The sequence below is a fragment of the Crocodylus siamensis genome, chromosome 14 (assembly GCF_052110815.1).
Source record: "Crocodylus siamensis isolate JL-2025a chromosome 14, ASM5211081v1, whole genome shotgun sequence".
NCBI classification, from domain to species: Eukaryota; Metazoa; Chordata; order Crocodylia; family Crocodylidae; genus Crocodylus; species Crocodylus siamensis.
The window spans coordinates 10,311,519-10,327,070 of NC_143408.1; the positions used below are offsets into that span (position 1 = coordinate 10,311,519).

At 50.4% G+C, this 15,552-nt stretch overlaps 1 protein-coding gene across 2 annotated transcripts in view; it reads left to right on the forward strand.

Moving 5' to 3' along the window:
• The window catches only part of CTXN1 (cortexin 1), a 112,867-nt gene that overhangs the window by 77,423 nt on the left and 19,892 nt on the right, over positions 1-15,552 (forward strand). The window contains exon 1 of one of the 2 annotated variants that reach the window (XM_090027790.1): positions 5,590-5,729. The exons of the other annotated variant lie outside the window; for it this stretch is intronic. The gene's annotated coding sequence lies outside the window, so the exon portion shown is untranslated. Of the gene's footprint in view, positions 1-5,589; positions 5,730-15,552 lie in introns of those variants that run through there. 2 annotated transcript variants of the gene reach the window in all.

Consider the following 15,552-nt stretch of genomic DNA (forward strand, 5'->3'; position numbering starts at 1 on the left):
TAGACCAACTAAATAGTTGGAAAAACTTTTTTTGCAAGCTGTCAGGCACAAACACCCTTCTTCAAGCAAAGGGAGACTCTCAGCACCTGCGTTGCCTTCCAGCTTCACCTGCACTGACAGTGCTAAACATAAAAAGAGACAAATAGTTACTGGGTCATAGCAATTCATCAAGGGCAAGAGAAACCTCCTTGATGCCCAGCACGGGCAAGAATATGCCAGCTCAGACTCGGGCTGGGCAGAGGTGTGGCACAAACCTCAAAGCACAACGTGCTCCCAGCTCTGCTGCCTGGCAGGCTCTGCAGTTTGCTTCCCAAAAATGTCCAGCAGACGACAGCAGGGCACAGGTGATGCAGGCTGGGGACAGGTGATCTGCAGGGGGGTTTCAATCCAAGCACCAAACTCTATATGAGGCTGCAGTACCTAGTTGTTCAGTAATCACTCAGAGCCAAGCAATTTGAAAGCAGGCTTGTCCCTGCCTCACCGCTCTTCCTCTGCCCCACTCACAACCACCTGATCCCTGTATGAGGACATAAGAACCGTGATAAATAATTTGGTTTGTGAAATGGGGTGTTGCTTAATTCACTGAAGTTATGGAGGGAGCCTGGGGCCTAGCATGGTTGGGAACTACTGCTCTAGGGACTGCTTCTTTACATACAGAAATCTCTCCCCACTCATGTTGGTAGGTAAGAAAAAAAATTGGGCATTCTTGAGAGAAATGTTTGCCAGCCCTCTTTCAGGATGGGAGTAATTGCTTATGCGTCTTTCAGCAAGCCTGTAAATACAGGCTGTCCTTGACTTACGACAAACGGCAGTTACGACGTTTGTAAACTGACGCTTGGGTTTTGAAGTTCCGACATGGGTTTCAACTTTACGATGCCGAATGCTGGTTACAGGTCTGTCGGTGGAAGGGGAGGAGGAAGGAAAGGGCCGTGAGGGTGCAGATCAAGGACATTGCGGGAGTGGGGGCTGGAATAGGGAGTGGGGCAAATGCTCCCCAGCTGGGGCTGTGCCGGGCTCTGGGAGCAGGGGCTATGGGTGGTGGGGGAAGCCTCAGCTTGTCTGGCTGCTCTGCCAGCTGCCCCTTGCCAGGGCGAAGCAGGCTGTGCCGGGCAGCCACGGGAGAAGCCACAGCTCATCCGGCTGACCCCTCGGCCGCTTGCACTGGGGTGAGGCAGGTGGTGCTGGGGCTGAGCCAGGCGGCCGCAGGAGAAGCCACGGCCTGTCCAGCGGCTCCTGCCGCTTGTCCAGGAGGGCGTGCAGGTGTGAAGAGTGCTCACAGATGCTCGCTAGGCAGATGCTCGCTAGCTAGGGCAGCTGGACAAGTTGTAAGCAAGGGTTAGGCGCTCCAGGGAAGCCATGCGAGCTGGTTCCATGTGCAGCAGACATTGTCCATGAATGCAAAGCCTGTGTCAGAAACAGCTAAATGAATCTGAGCACCCTGGGGGTGGGAATGAGATGCATGTCCAGGCTCGGCCAGACTGACTTCAGTGCTGAAAGAGGAAGGAGAAATGTTAAACATGGACAGGATGAGCTGGAACAGCTGGTGAAGCAGCAGCAGGGACCTTTACACAAAAAAGCAGGGAAACGGCCTTTCCTGACTGCCTAGTGATGGACCCTGGGCATGGAGAGTCTCCTCTGTGGCAAGGAGAGTCTCAGCCAAGGCTGAAGTCAGCTTAATCCATGACTTGGGATTAAATAGATGACCCCTGCACAAAAAACTGGTTGAGAGGAGATCCACCTCACCCCTGGGAGAATACCAAGACTTCTGCATTTCTTGCCTCCCCCTCCTTTTGCAGCCCCTAGGGTTGTCAGGCAAGTCTCCATGACTCCTTGCCCCAGATCTTCTTGGATTTTCTGAGCGGTGTCTTGGGGACAGAGTGCCTTTGCTAATTGCAGCTCTCAGCGGAGTCATGAGCAGCACCTCACTGCCACCTTGGTGGCTCCTGGTGGCCCAGCCCAAGCTACTGTTTGCTGTAACTGCTTCACGGCTACTTCATCTTGCCCACCTACCATAGCACCCTCCTTATAGGAACAATCATTAGACGAATGGTTCTTGCCTGGTGCTTTGATCTCTATTACTAGAACACCTGTTAGCTCACATGTTCAGAGCCCTAGACACCAATCAAATAAAACCAGAAACCAACATAAATAATAGCTGGGATGACCATAACTGCCAAGGTGAGAAGTACCTGGGCTGAACATGGCAGCAGCGTGACAAGTTGCTTTTCCACCCCTAATGCTGTTAATCAGCAGAGTGCGAAATCTGCTTTATGCACAACAAAGAAATGGAGTTGTCTACAGGTGAAATAGGACTAGGATTGAAGACGAGAAATCCAGCTGAACCAAGGGTTCAGACATACCTTCTTTGCAGGTGTGTCACAAATTAGCCTCACCCTTCCCCAAGTGCCACTCTGATCACCTTCCCCTGCCCTGTTTGCCGCTCTGCTTTCTGCTTCATCCCCAGACTGCTGCTGTCCTATCTGTGCCCTTTCTGATCTTCTGTGTACCACACACAGAAGCTGCCCGTGCCATTTATGGTATGCATGCCACACGTTGGCCACCGCTAGGTTAGTGCATGGAGCTGCAATTACTCTTCCTCCTATATAAATGTTGTGCTGAGGTCGTGGATATTGTCTTTTCTGCCGGAGTAGAATCTCCTTGCACTCACTCACAGTTCACAAAGGACCACACTAAAGCCTGGACAATCCTCTTGGCCAAACTAGTCTCCTTTCATGTCTCGGGCACTTCTGGCTGACTCTGGTGACACTGGGACAGTGTTGGAATAGGCAGAGAATCACCAGGTCCATACACCTTCGCCAGGGCTCCCCAGACCTCCATCTGGATAGAGCAATGGAGGCAGATGCATTTGCTGCTATAGAGAATTATTCCCCTCTGGCTGGCCTGGGCTTGTGCTGCCCCAGAGAGCTCTAAGAGACCGACTGGCCATGATACCTAGCTGTTGCACCTAGGGCCTTCTCTGGCTCTGCTACTGCTCATACACCACAGCCATTGTCTGGCTCCCTAGCAAGACAGCTGAAGTTGCTGCATCTATTTGTCCACCCATTTCAGGCACCACACCCAGCTCTCCTGTCCATGGAAAATCCCAGCTTTTTTCTGCTGTTGGTTGAATGGCGTAACTCAGCATCCCAAACACAGCTCACTGTGCCGTGAACCAGGTCCCTAGTGAGGTCCTGTTCACCGGCATAACATCACGGAGAATCGTTCATGCAGCAGTAATTGTATTTGCACAAACAAGCCTCATCCATATCAATCAGAAAAAATTACAGACAGCTTGCAATGGAAACGTGTCAACATCCCTCCAACAGCATTGGGCAACCAGAGAATGGCAGGATCAGTCGGAGCATGTACTCATCTCTTAGGCAATAACCTGTGTCCTGGGGCCTGTGGCACACAGACAGGTGCAGTGAAGTCAAGATTACTATAAGTAGTTGGAAGCTGAAGTAGAAACACCCTCACTTCAGATAAGACAAGGCGTTGTGATGCTGTATTTGGAGAAAGTGTTTCCTGCGCTGCTGCTGCGCAGTCAGCTCCTAAGTGGTGTGAAGAGGATTGTGGAAAGCATGAAGAACACTTTTGAGTGCACTGTGGGCATCTCAGTGCCTCCATATAACTGCCAGGGTGGCCTGTAAAATTGGCAAGAGGCTGGGGGTAGAATCTGACTCAGTCTCCAGATATCTCCTAGTCCAGTGCAGTTTCCCTGGGTCTGGGGAGGAGACGCATTCAACTGGCATACAAAGATGCAGAATTAGAAAAGCATTTAGCTGCACAAGGGTGATCTCTGGCCAGCCGGCCCAGGTAAAGGACCACAGTAATGGTGCAAGTGGGCAAGTGAAAGGCAGGTAAAGGACCACTTGCAGGTGCAAGTGAACGGCTGCGAGCTAAAAGTCAGATTGAAGGAGAAAGAGAACTAAGAACAAGGAGACTTTGGGTCCAGGCTGCAGAACAAGAGGGAAAATAAATGCTTAGTGGTAAGTACTTACATGAACAAGCCAAAAGGCTGGAGCCCAACACACCAGGCGAATGAGGAGGAGCAACTGGGGGTGTTTGGAGTTAAAAAAATAAGCAAGAGTTTAAAGAGTTTAAGAGTACAAATAACAAAAGTGTAAACTGTGTATGTGAGCTAGTGTGAATGTTAGAGGGAGAAAGCAAGCCTGGGCATGTGTACCCAACTGGGAAACAAGCCAGGGGGCCTGCAAGCGCTCAAGCCCTTTTCTTAAATTAATTTTCTGTCTCTGTGGGTTGCTTCTCCCTGGGCGCGTCTACACATTCATTAATGCACCATAATTATGGCGTATTAAGTTTATTACCTATAATTACCAGCATACACTTTTTTGTGATGCTAAAGGCATAGTAGACTAACTCTGTGCATTAGCATGGGTTTTGCCGGCTGTGCCTTTAGCATCTCATGCAGACGTACCCCGTACGTGTAGGTGCAGTACAAAACAGGGCCCAATCCTTAATGGGATCCCAGGCATTCCTGGAGCAGGGGCAGTATCCATGAATGGTGGTTCATTGTCCATTGTGAACAAAACACAGTGAATGTGAAGGCTTGTGGTCATCACCTAGGGGCAGGACACATAGGTATTTGGGATGGCACTACTTCTGGCTTTATGCGTCCAGCCATTTTCTGGAGTAGCTTTCTGTAAAGATACCATCTGTTTCTGTGCCCAGTTCAAGATAAGGCTGCCACCTCCTGCCTTAGGGATGGCTACTTTATGGTTGTGGGCAAGTGGCCCTGCAGGTATTGCAGGTATTAATTGGATCCTGGGTGTGCTAGGCGAGTGCCTTTATTCAGATGAGCTCTCCTCTCAACTGTGCAGGATCCCTGCTCCTAGCATATGTTTTCATGAGCTATTGTGTCCTCCAGCTCCACCTGTCATAGGGAGAGGTCCTGTACAACCAGGCATACATCCTCAGTTGCCAGAGAAAATATACGGTTAGGAAGGTAACCATCTATTTTTATATGAAAGCTATTAATATGCCCCAGAGGCCACCCCAGACAAGTATGACTGACAAAGGCACCTTTGTCAGAGAGCCCCAGCAGTGGTGGTGGACATGGAGCTCCTTCCAGGAGGAGCTGTGTTGGTAGGTGGCAGGGAGGGGCAGAGATGCTGCTGCTGCCTGTGTGTCACCTGGCACAAGGATGAAATGAAGACTCCAGGCTCCAGGGCAGCCCAGCCTCTGCACATGAGACCTGCGGCACCGGGTGTGGGAGAGGTGTGAGGACATGACAGCAAACACGCATGGCAGAGTGAGTTGTGAGGGAAGGCAGCATGGCTACATTGCTCCCAAGGCACAGAGCAGCCCTGCTGGTGAGTGCAGGCGAGTGGGAGCAGCTGGAGAGCAGGACTGCCAATTAAAAGTGCTTTGTGTGCTGTCTTTGGAGTCCCGGGAGCGAATACGGAGCAAGGCGCTAGAGCGATTCAGACTAGACAGGTTCCCTGCCTCCAAGCAACTCCTGCCACCACCCAGCTGGCTTTGTCATGCTGCTAATAAGAAGTTCTCTGGGCTCCTATTGCTGGTGCTCCACCTTTTATTATAATTGATTCTGCATCGCCATAGGAACCCGCTACAGAGTGAGTGAGAAGCAGCTGCCTTCCCTGCACTTGTTCATCAGGAGAGACGGCTGCTTCTTCCCATGAGATGGCAGGCAGCAGAACCTGGAGTCACTATGACTGAGGCACTGGGCCCCCTCCGGTGCCTGGCAGGTATTATCTTTAATTTTTGTGTCTTCTTAGGTGCCTTTGTTCGGTGTGCGTGTGCATGTGTCTGCGGGGGTGAGGAGGGGGAGGCAAGAGAAAGCAACAGCGGGGGTGAGGAGGGGGAGGCAAGAGAAAGCAACAGGGGAAGCTCCTGTACACCTATATTGCAAAGGAGCCGGGTCTCTTGCCGTCCCCAGGTTGGAGAGAGCCCTGGGCTGGCATGGGGCTCAGTGATTAAGACACCTTAAGTGCAGCACTGCCTTTGAAAGGTGAGCTCTTGAATATAGGCAGTGAGGGCAGGGCAGGCAGGGGATAGCTCTGTGTCCAGGCCTTGAGGATGGAGGATCCAGAGTCCAGGTTGCCCTGGGCTTTCAGTGCCAATAGTCGCCCTGCTTCCACTCCAGGATTTCCCAGGCACACTGGGCAGGAAGGTGGCAGTGCATGTAGTGAATGGATCAAAGCTCTGCTGAGGTCTCGGGTTGCTGCTGTCTGCTGCGGTGGCCAGACCCTGGGCCTGGGCAAGTCGATGTGCTGGTGATGGACACAGGCAAATCTCTTTCAGCCCCTTCAGTGCCTGATATGGTTTTTTTCCTTCTCACTTGTGCCAAAGTATTAGCTGGTCAGAGGTGACATGGGACAAGGCATCACTGATGTGGAAACCCAGTGGGGGAAGGAGAGGCTGCCAAAAAGCCAAGTCAGCTGTTGAGAGCACCGTGGACATCTCTGTGCCAATAGTAATGACTGTGAAGAGAGATCAGCAAAAGAGACAGCCGGTACAGTGACTGAATGCATGACAGTGAGAGCTCACAGAGGTCCTTGTGCTGCTCTGCCCATGCTGTCAGTCCCTCTCCTGTGCAGGCTAAATGCACCTTTGTAGGTATGAAAACCCCCTTTTGGCAGAAGAGAAAAGCAGTCTTTTCCCAGAAGACCAGCCCTGCAAGAGGGGAAAAGGGACTTCTAAGGGGTTTTGTGGCCAATGGGACTGGAGAAGAGGAGGACTGACCAAGGAACTAGCTGTGGGCTCGCAGTGTGGGCAGGGTGTGCTTCCTGCAGCCTTGGGGGCAAAGACACAGGAGGGGCATTTGTGCAGAATTTCCCCACTACATTATGCAGAAAGAATCGGGTAGAAACAGGTGTGCCTCTGCCAAAGGCCTGTACACTATCACACCTCCTGACATCAGAATCTCTGATGCCATGATGACACAAGGACAGACATCCCAAGGGAGGGAGAGGAAATACATGCAGAGGCCAGGATGCCCACTGAGGAGCAAAGCAGGCGCCCGCACCACTATGTGACTTGTGAGCCTGACCAGCCTGGTAGGAGGAGGCCACAAGGAAAGTCCTCCCAGGCAGCTCTCTTCAAAAGGGGCTGCTATGCACAGGAGGGAAGCATATGGTACTTAAGGTGTGAACTTGGCTGGGGGATGATTTTGGAGCTTCCGGGTGGGGATGGAAGATGGCCTGAACTACTCAAATGGCCCCAGAGCCTGCTGTCACACCTAGATCATGCCATGAGTTTCAGTGTTTAAACGGCATCAGCTGGAGCACAAGTGCTTTCAGTTTTTAGGACCTATCACCCTAAGATCACAGAGTGCTTTACAAATTAAGCAGAAATATGTTCGGGCCCGTGGCGATGATTTTGGCACTGATATTCTGCATGCTCCATGGCTGTATGGCTCTCTGTCAAGTAGAGAACAGCAGTGTCAAGTGAAAATATAGCTCGGGTGGACTGTGTTCCCAGCTAGCTGAATTTTGCCCCAGAAGTCCCCCACCCTCTCATTGGGTCAGTTGATTGGTACCCTCTGCCAGATGCCAGAGGCATCAGACAATGACTCACAGTTCAGAGGTGGAGGCAGAGTTTGGAAAATAGACTTCCAGTAAGGTAGTGAAAATGTCACTTCACCTGTCACCAAACTGCAGCCACCTCTGGAGGAAGCATGGTGACTGAGTCACAGCACGGAGTAACAGCGCTCAGCACATTAGAGCAGGGAGGGAAACAGACCAAGCCCCAATCAAGTCTGCAGCAGAGCCGAGGCAGAAGAAATGGAGCTGTCCCAGGTGGACACTGGGGCTAACCCTCCCTGCCAGAGTACCCGGCACTCCTTATTAAGCCTACTTTTTTACCTCTCATCCGGAAGCCAGCACCTCTTTCCCCCCAGCTAGAAATGTGCATAGGTGTGAGGATTAAGCCTGCAAACAGTGCTTGCAAATTCCCCCGTAAAGAGGGGCATTACTAGACCGGGATTTGATAACATCGTGTAGTCGTGAGTGCCTCAGTTTAAAAGGAGGTTGTACGTGAATCAGATACCCACTGGATGGAATGAAATGTTTGGAGACTGAGCTAAGAAGTTTGATGACTATTTCTGTCTCTGCTCTGGAGGGCAATGGAGGTTTCTCTGCTAATCTCTTGCTGGCACTGACATTAATGTGGCAGGGGCTGTATTTATGCTGGCAGCTGTAACTGTACCCTAGTGGGATTCATTCATTTGAATCAGCAGTAACATTTACTGAAAAAGGAAATGTAAACTGTGTGACGCTGTCTGCCTCAGTTAAACATATTCCAGATTCATACAACAGAGCCGTGGACAGGGCAGCTTCCCAGAAACGCACCCAGCCGCGTGCAGCTCCTGGCAGGAGAGAGAGAGGAACTAGCCTTGGACAGACAGCCGACAGACAGACAGTTTGTCTTTGGGAGCACAGGACTCAAGGGGCCTTGAGACCGTCATCCAGCTGCTGTTGATTCACGTCAGTCCTTTTCACATTTCTCTTGAGCTTTCTTGGGCCCCAAGAACTCCTCTCTCGAGCAGAGACGATTGTTTTTCCTGCATCTCCAAGTAAGGAGCTTTTGTTTGCTCCTTGCCACAGAGGGCCTTGGAAGAGGCAGCCCTGCCTATGGTGAAGGAGGAGAAATTAATACGGGGCAAATGGGGCCCGTTCCTGAAAGATCCTGAGCTCACATGGAGGCAGAGGGATTGCTGCCAGTATCTGGCAGGGTCCTGCCTTTAATTTATTGAAAATGAGCACGTTCACAGCGTTTAAACGCTAAATGGCTGCCTTGGGCAGTTTGTCCCGGGGTCAAACCCTCCCTTTTACACGCTGGTTGGACATCAGTTGCTTCACTGATTTTTAAACAATGTCTGAGACAGGATGTTTCTTCATGGGGAGCATCCTGGCCTTGTGCCTTGCGAAGCAGCCTGAAAACCTTCGCTCCCCAAGTGTATAGGGAGCAGGTCAGTTGATTTATTGCTTGAGCTGAAGATTCAACCCCTCGCTCGATTCAACCCCTCGCTCCCTCTTCTTGCGCTTGTCTGTTGGCACTGAGCGTGAGTTGTGTGCTAAAGTACAACCGAGGGATAGCTTCTGTCGTTGTTTCCGGCTTCTTGTCACCTCCTTGTAATGGACAGTTGATGAAAAACAATTTAGACACAAATTTTGATGTAATTTGTAATGCATGAGTAGTTAAAACACGGAGCAACTGAAATCACTGTTCTGGGAGGACTGGTCATTGGACGGCAGAACTGAGCCGTGTTAGTATTTCTAGTGATTGTTACAGGAGTGGCTTTTCCATGTGCAGATGCTTACTCCATTTTGGACCCATCTGGCACGTTCCAGTTTAGTTCCTAAGGGTACATTGGCTCCTCATCTCTGCCTGTGGACAAACTTCATTTTTGAAACAATTCAAATGGCTCTGAAGTGCTTTTGAAATGTTTCAAAAGGCTTTCAAACAATGTGCACAGAAGATGAAACTTTAGAAAGCACAAGGCACTCTCTAGAGTGTGACCAAAAATGTATTTGAAGGAGGCAAAGATTATCTTATGCCATTTTGGTACCCAGCACATCTGTACTGTTGGTTGGTCCTCCAGTCATCCCATTGCTCAGTCTTCTCCCTGCTTATGGTCTACCTGCACCGGGTTGCTGCTGCCACCCCACAGTCTCTTGGCATTTGGGCTGTTTTGGGCACAGTGGCTCCTGGCATTTGGGGGCTCCAGGATGCTGAGGCTCCCAGCACTCTAAGGGCTCCTGGGTCTCTGGGTGCTCAGGGCACTTAAGGCACCAGGGCTCCTGATACTCCAGACCAGGGGTGGGCAATTATTTTGAGTGGAGAGCCACTCACTGAGTTTTGGCAAGCCATCGAGGGCTGCATGACAGGCAGCCAGGGGCAGATAAATATTAATTTTCCAAATTTTTTAGGGGCTCCGTGGGCCAGATAGAGTGACCTGGCAGGCCACATCTGGCCCGTGGGCTGCATTTTGCCCACTCCTGCTCTAGACACTCAGGGTACCGCTGCTCCCAGCACTTTGGGCACTGCAGGTGCCACAGCTGAGGGCATTCTGGGTGCTCAGGATGCCAGGACACTCAGACTGTGGACCCTGGTGCTCCCAGCATGTAGTGTGCTGTGGGCACTGCTGCTCCTGGCACTTGGATGGTCAGGGCATCACCGGAGTGGGGAGACCCAGCAGCGCCAGAATTCCTGCTCTAGCCCCCGCTGCCTGTACACCATCACACCTCCTAGCTGGACAGCATGCTGCTGCATGCAGCCGTGGCAGTTATGAAAGGCTCCAGCTGGGGAGTGCCACAGGGGCTGCGTGCGGCTGAAACTGTCCATTTAAAAAAAAAATTCAAATCACCCATTATACCTTTAAGAGTTTCAGGTGTTAAGTCTCTCTGCCCCCTCAGTGACTGGCCAGATCTGTTGCAGAGCTGCCTGCAAAGAGCCCAAGATTTACTGTAAGGATCCATATTGACATAAAGGGCTAGAACCAGCACTGTGGGAGCCCTGGTGCTCCTGAATATCACTTGAATGACCCTGAAGCTGCACTAGAGACTAAATGGAGAGCCCTCTGGGCACCCATATGATACCCAGCATCCTTAGCTGGCTACCCCAGAATCAACTCTCTGCTTGGCTTTGGGGGCAGGACTGGGAAATCTGTCCCATCAGCCTGAATTCTCCATGACGCAAGCTGAGATGAATTCACCTTCGTGCTCCGCTCAGAGGTCCCATTGCATAAACTTGATGAGAGTTGGCTAGTGGGTAGCAAGCTGCGTGAAGAGGGGTGTACCTGGAAAGTGTGCCTGCAAACCTGAATGCATTTCTTTGGGTGTACAGATCCTCCTGGCTTTCTGATCAGTTGTCTCCACCCCCATGATGATTCCTGGGGCCCAGAAGAATATGGTCCAGGCTGAAACAGTTCCTGCACTGTGCCGCAGTGCAGACCCTTGATGTTGCCTCTGGAGGCTGGGCTTGCTTGATGTGTCTGGGGAGCTTCTGAGGGCTCTGCTACTGAAGCTTTGGGCAGGCCTCTGGACATCCTTGGTGGGGAGAGCAAGACCTCTGGTTGCTCTGGAGAGAGGCAAACCCCTTTGCTTTCTCCACTGCACACAGCCCTGCACAGTGGAGCCAGACCTTCACTACCTCATCCCTCAGCCCTTGCTCTAACTATTGCGTTCATCTCTTGATGGCCCCAGGGTTGCTCCAGGGGCCCAGAAAAGTGGTCCAAACTCAGACAGTTCCTGTACTGTGGCTCTGAAATCCCACCCACAGGGCAAGAATGGAGTAGAGTTAGTCTAAGATGTCACCCCCTTCTCTATGCCAGGAGTGGGAAGAGTTTGCCAATGCACTGGGATCTCTGCAAATGCCTTCATCCTAAATTCAGGAAAATTCCTTGCAAATCATGTGCCACCTGCTAGCTGCACTGGTGAGGAGAAGGCAGGGTAGATTTTCATCTTAGATACTACCCAAAGTATGTATGCATATGTATAACATGAGCTTCTGTGGGCTGAAACTCATTTCATCAGATACATTGATGAGAGACAGGACTGGAGTAAAGGGGATGAGGTAGGGATTTGCATAAAACTTTAAGCCGAACCTTGCAGTATTTTGTGCTCCTTGCAAACTTTCCGGACCCCCGAGAATCATGCCTGTGACCATCTCTTACTATATTTTATCCTTTGTTTTTAAATACAATTCTGCTTTATTTTAGAGTACCTACACAAGTAGATACCTGCTTAAATCTAACACTGAATTCTTATTTTAACTCAACCAAAATATCCCTTCATTGTTCCTAAAATGATGACAATGATCATTGATTTTTTAAGTGAATTCTCTCCCACTTTACCAATTTGCATATCTCATGAATGTATTTTTTCAGTTACTAAGGGAACATGAATCTTAATAAAACCCAATCAAATATTCCTTAATAAAAGCTGCATTCATTAGTGCCTTGTCGGAACCACTTGCTGTCTTCAAGATTCCTTGGAAATTAAGGTTTAAATCAGTACATTGTAACAAAAAAAAAAAAAAAAAAAAGGAATGCATCTGAAACGATAAAGGAAATCCAGGGGAGATTATGTGTGAGCAGAAATTCTTTATTTATTCAGAATAACCTGATAAGAAAGGCCATCGCTGGTACATTTCCATGTGAATAAGCATTGTGTTTACTTTGGTGCCTGCGGTCTTACTGTGTTCAGGGAGTAATTTGTGCAAAATCCCTTTGCAGTGCCGAGGGCCTGACTCCATTTGCATCTAGCCCCTACACACTCCAGCAATGGCACAAACGGGCCATACGGTTGGGAATTCCTGCAGCAGACGGGTATCCCCCAACAAGTGGAAAACTGTTTTTCAGCCTTCATCTGAGAGGTCTGCCTGGGAGAGGGAGTGTGGCTAAACGGTCTGTGCACCGGCTATTCTCACCCGCAGGATTGACCCTTTGGAGTAGCCGGAACAGCCTCTGGGCGACTTCAGCGTGTAGTCTAAACAGGGCAATATGGGGAGGCATTTCCCAATGAGCATTCGTTTTGGTCTGTGTCTACAAGAGCTTTCCACAGCTGGGTCCTGGTCCATGACTGGGGTTGCTACATGCTGCCGTACTGCAGATAAGCCAAGCCCAAAGCACGCTTTAGAACTAGGCCCTGGGGGCTTCTGCAAGAGTGGGGCAGCGATGCAGGACAAGTGCCAGGGAAGACCTTGCTTTCTTTATTAGGGACAGAGAGCAGTGGTCCAGCGAGCAGGGAGACAGCATCCCACCGAGCAATGCCCCGTGCGGCTTGCAGCCTCAGCCTCCTCTGCTTTCACTGAAATGCAGACTGAGCTGCCCAGGTACATGAAGTGGTGAAGGGGCTCCCTGCACAGCAGGGGCACACAGGTATTTGGGCTGGAGTGGGGCTTAACAAGTTTTAATGAGCTGCTGAGGGCTGCCAGGGTGGCCCCGCCCCTTGACAAACACCCCGCCCCCTGGTCACCATCTTGGGACCAGAAGTCCCACCCCTAATCCCTGACCTTAGCCACCTGAAGTCCCTCCCCTTGCCTCAGGAAGTACTTCCTTTGGGAAGGGAGGGTTGCCATCTTGGAACAGGAGGAAAAATTATAAACTAAATATCAAGCATATTTTAATGTTATTTAAAATATATGTTTTTGTTCTGGTTTGTGTGTTTGCATTGTGTATACAGAGGGGATAGCATAATAGCTCAAAATGAAGACTTACTTTTGTATAGTGCAGTGGTGCAGTTGTGGGGGGCTGTGAGTGTGTGGGGGTAGGTGGGTGGGTATGGGGATGTGTGGGTGGGTGGGTATGGGGTTTGTGTGGGGCTGCGCGTGTGGGTCTCCGATGGTACCATGGGGCTGGGCCAGCAGCAGCAGCCGCTGCCTAGAAAGGCAGTCCCGCCACAGAGCCACTCCAAGCCGGCTGTGTGCCCAGGGGGTGGCAGAACAGGCCACGGCCAGGCAGTGCCTGGGCCAAGCAGACTCAAGGGACCCACTACAGACTGGACAGAGCCCCTCCGCGAGCTGGGTCTGGCCCATGGGTTGTACTGTGCCCACCCTGCTGTACAGCACTCCCCATTCTACTGACCACCATTTCTTGTCATAGTGACACTCCTTCAGCCTTGCTTGTCTCATTGTTTGGGTTCGTGGTACTGATCCATCTGTCCATATCAGGGGCAGAAAGCACTGATCTAATCCCTGCATTCTCACCGACAAGATATCATACTTGTGCTGCTTCCCGGTTAGTAGTTAGCTAGGGTCCGAAGAAGAGCAGGTAAGAGCTACCCAACTCTCTGATGCAGTGGTTTGAGCTACTGGCTGGGAGAAGTGGGGTTTCCAGTTCTTACTTTCCAGACTGTTGGTGCATTTTACATTGGACATTTGTTGGATAAAACCCAGATGTATTCCGAGACACGTGGCCTGGAAGCTCCTTCCCAGGGCAATGCCCTCAGCCCCAGACTGCACAGGCTTGCCTCTTGCTTGCCTTCCTTCTGGCCCAGTGACTCATACAATCTTGTCTGCCCAGTCGCTCATCTTCAACAGGAGGGGCCAAGACAGATACCAGCGAGGAGCCATGTCAAATCCTATTCCACTTTGCTTGAGCCCCTGCAAAAAACCCTCCAAAAACAAAACAACCAAAAATCCATGACTGCCCTCACTCTGTCAAAGGGCAGCAAGGAGAAGGACCTTCTGTAAAACCTTTTGTACTAACTGTTTTTTTTCAGGAATTCAAGCAGGGGAAAATAGGATTGCACGTGGATGCTTAAAGCCGCTAGGTAACTAACAAGGGAACAGACTCAGGCCCAGGGTGTCTGATCTACAACAAGCATGAAGCCTGCAGGAGTTTCGGGGGAAACATCTCTAAATCCTACCTCTCTTCTCAGGTGCTTCATCAGGACCAACAGGCAGCGGGTAGGCTACCAAGGGAGGGCTAAAGAGAGGAGCTGGAGTCTGAGTTACCAAATCCAAGGGGGAATTGCAGAGGCAGAGTCCAAGCTGGAGGCCGGGTCAGGGCTCTGGAGTCAGAGGCAGAATTCATAGAATCCTGAATCAAGCTGGAAGGGACCTCCAGAGGTCAGCTAGTCCTACCCCCTGCTTGAGGCAGGATCATCTCTATCCAAGTCATCCTATACAAAATCCATAATCCAAAAATCTATGTATGACTACCATCAACCCTGACACAACACAAGACATAACACTCCGGCCTGCCACAGGTAAAGCCAGGGAACCACAGCAGCCACTGTTCTGCTTCTAGAGAAGATTGCCAATACATGCGTGAGAGATCCCAGGTAGAGGACCACACTCCCTGCTACAGAGGAAGGCAAAAACCCCTACAGTCCATACCAGTCTGACCATGGGGTAAAATTCTTTCCTGACCCCAGATACAGTGATTAGTCTGACCTTGAGCAGGGGAGCAAGACCCTCTAGCCAGGTACTTCTGGCTTTGGCCCCAGGAAGCACATTGGGACACTACAGTCAAAATCTCTAGCCTTGGCTGTAGCCAACACCCAACATCTTTGAGGGAGACTTAAAACCACTCTGACACATGGAGCAGAAAAGCAGGAGTGGGGGCAACCAAAGCTCAGAAGCAAGGGAATATCCATATTAGAACATGGGTATAGCTGTGCCTAGACCATCCCTGACCAACGGCTATCCAGCTTCTTCTTGAGCTCCTCCAGTGATGGGGAGTCCAAAGCTTCGAGAGATGCTCTAATTAAAACAGCCAGTGCATCTTGTGTATCAGCGTTAACTAAATAGCATGTGTTTTAGTGACACTAATGCACATTAAAAATAGGCTAATTCACCCACCATGTCATAAAACTCATTGGGCATAAAGCATGTAAAAATATTTAACATATTTCGACAAGAAAACATGTTAAAATCTATGAAATAAGTACTCAAAATGCAACAGGTAAAAAACTCAATCCTAGATGCTGGGTGTGAATCAAAAAGTCCATTCTGTCTTTCTCCACTTCTTTGCTGCCCCATCATCTCCAAGGTGTTCGTGGTCCTGGCTGACATAAAAGCACAGTTCATTCAGTCCTAACCATACACAGGCTTTTACTGTAA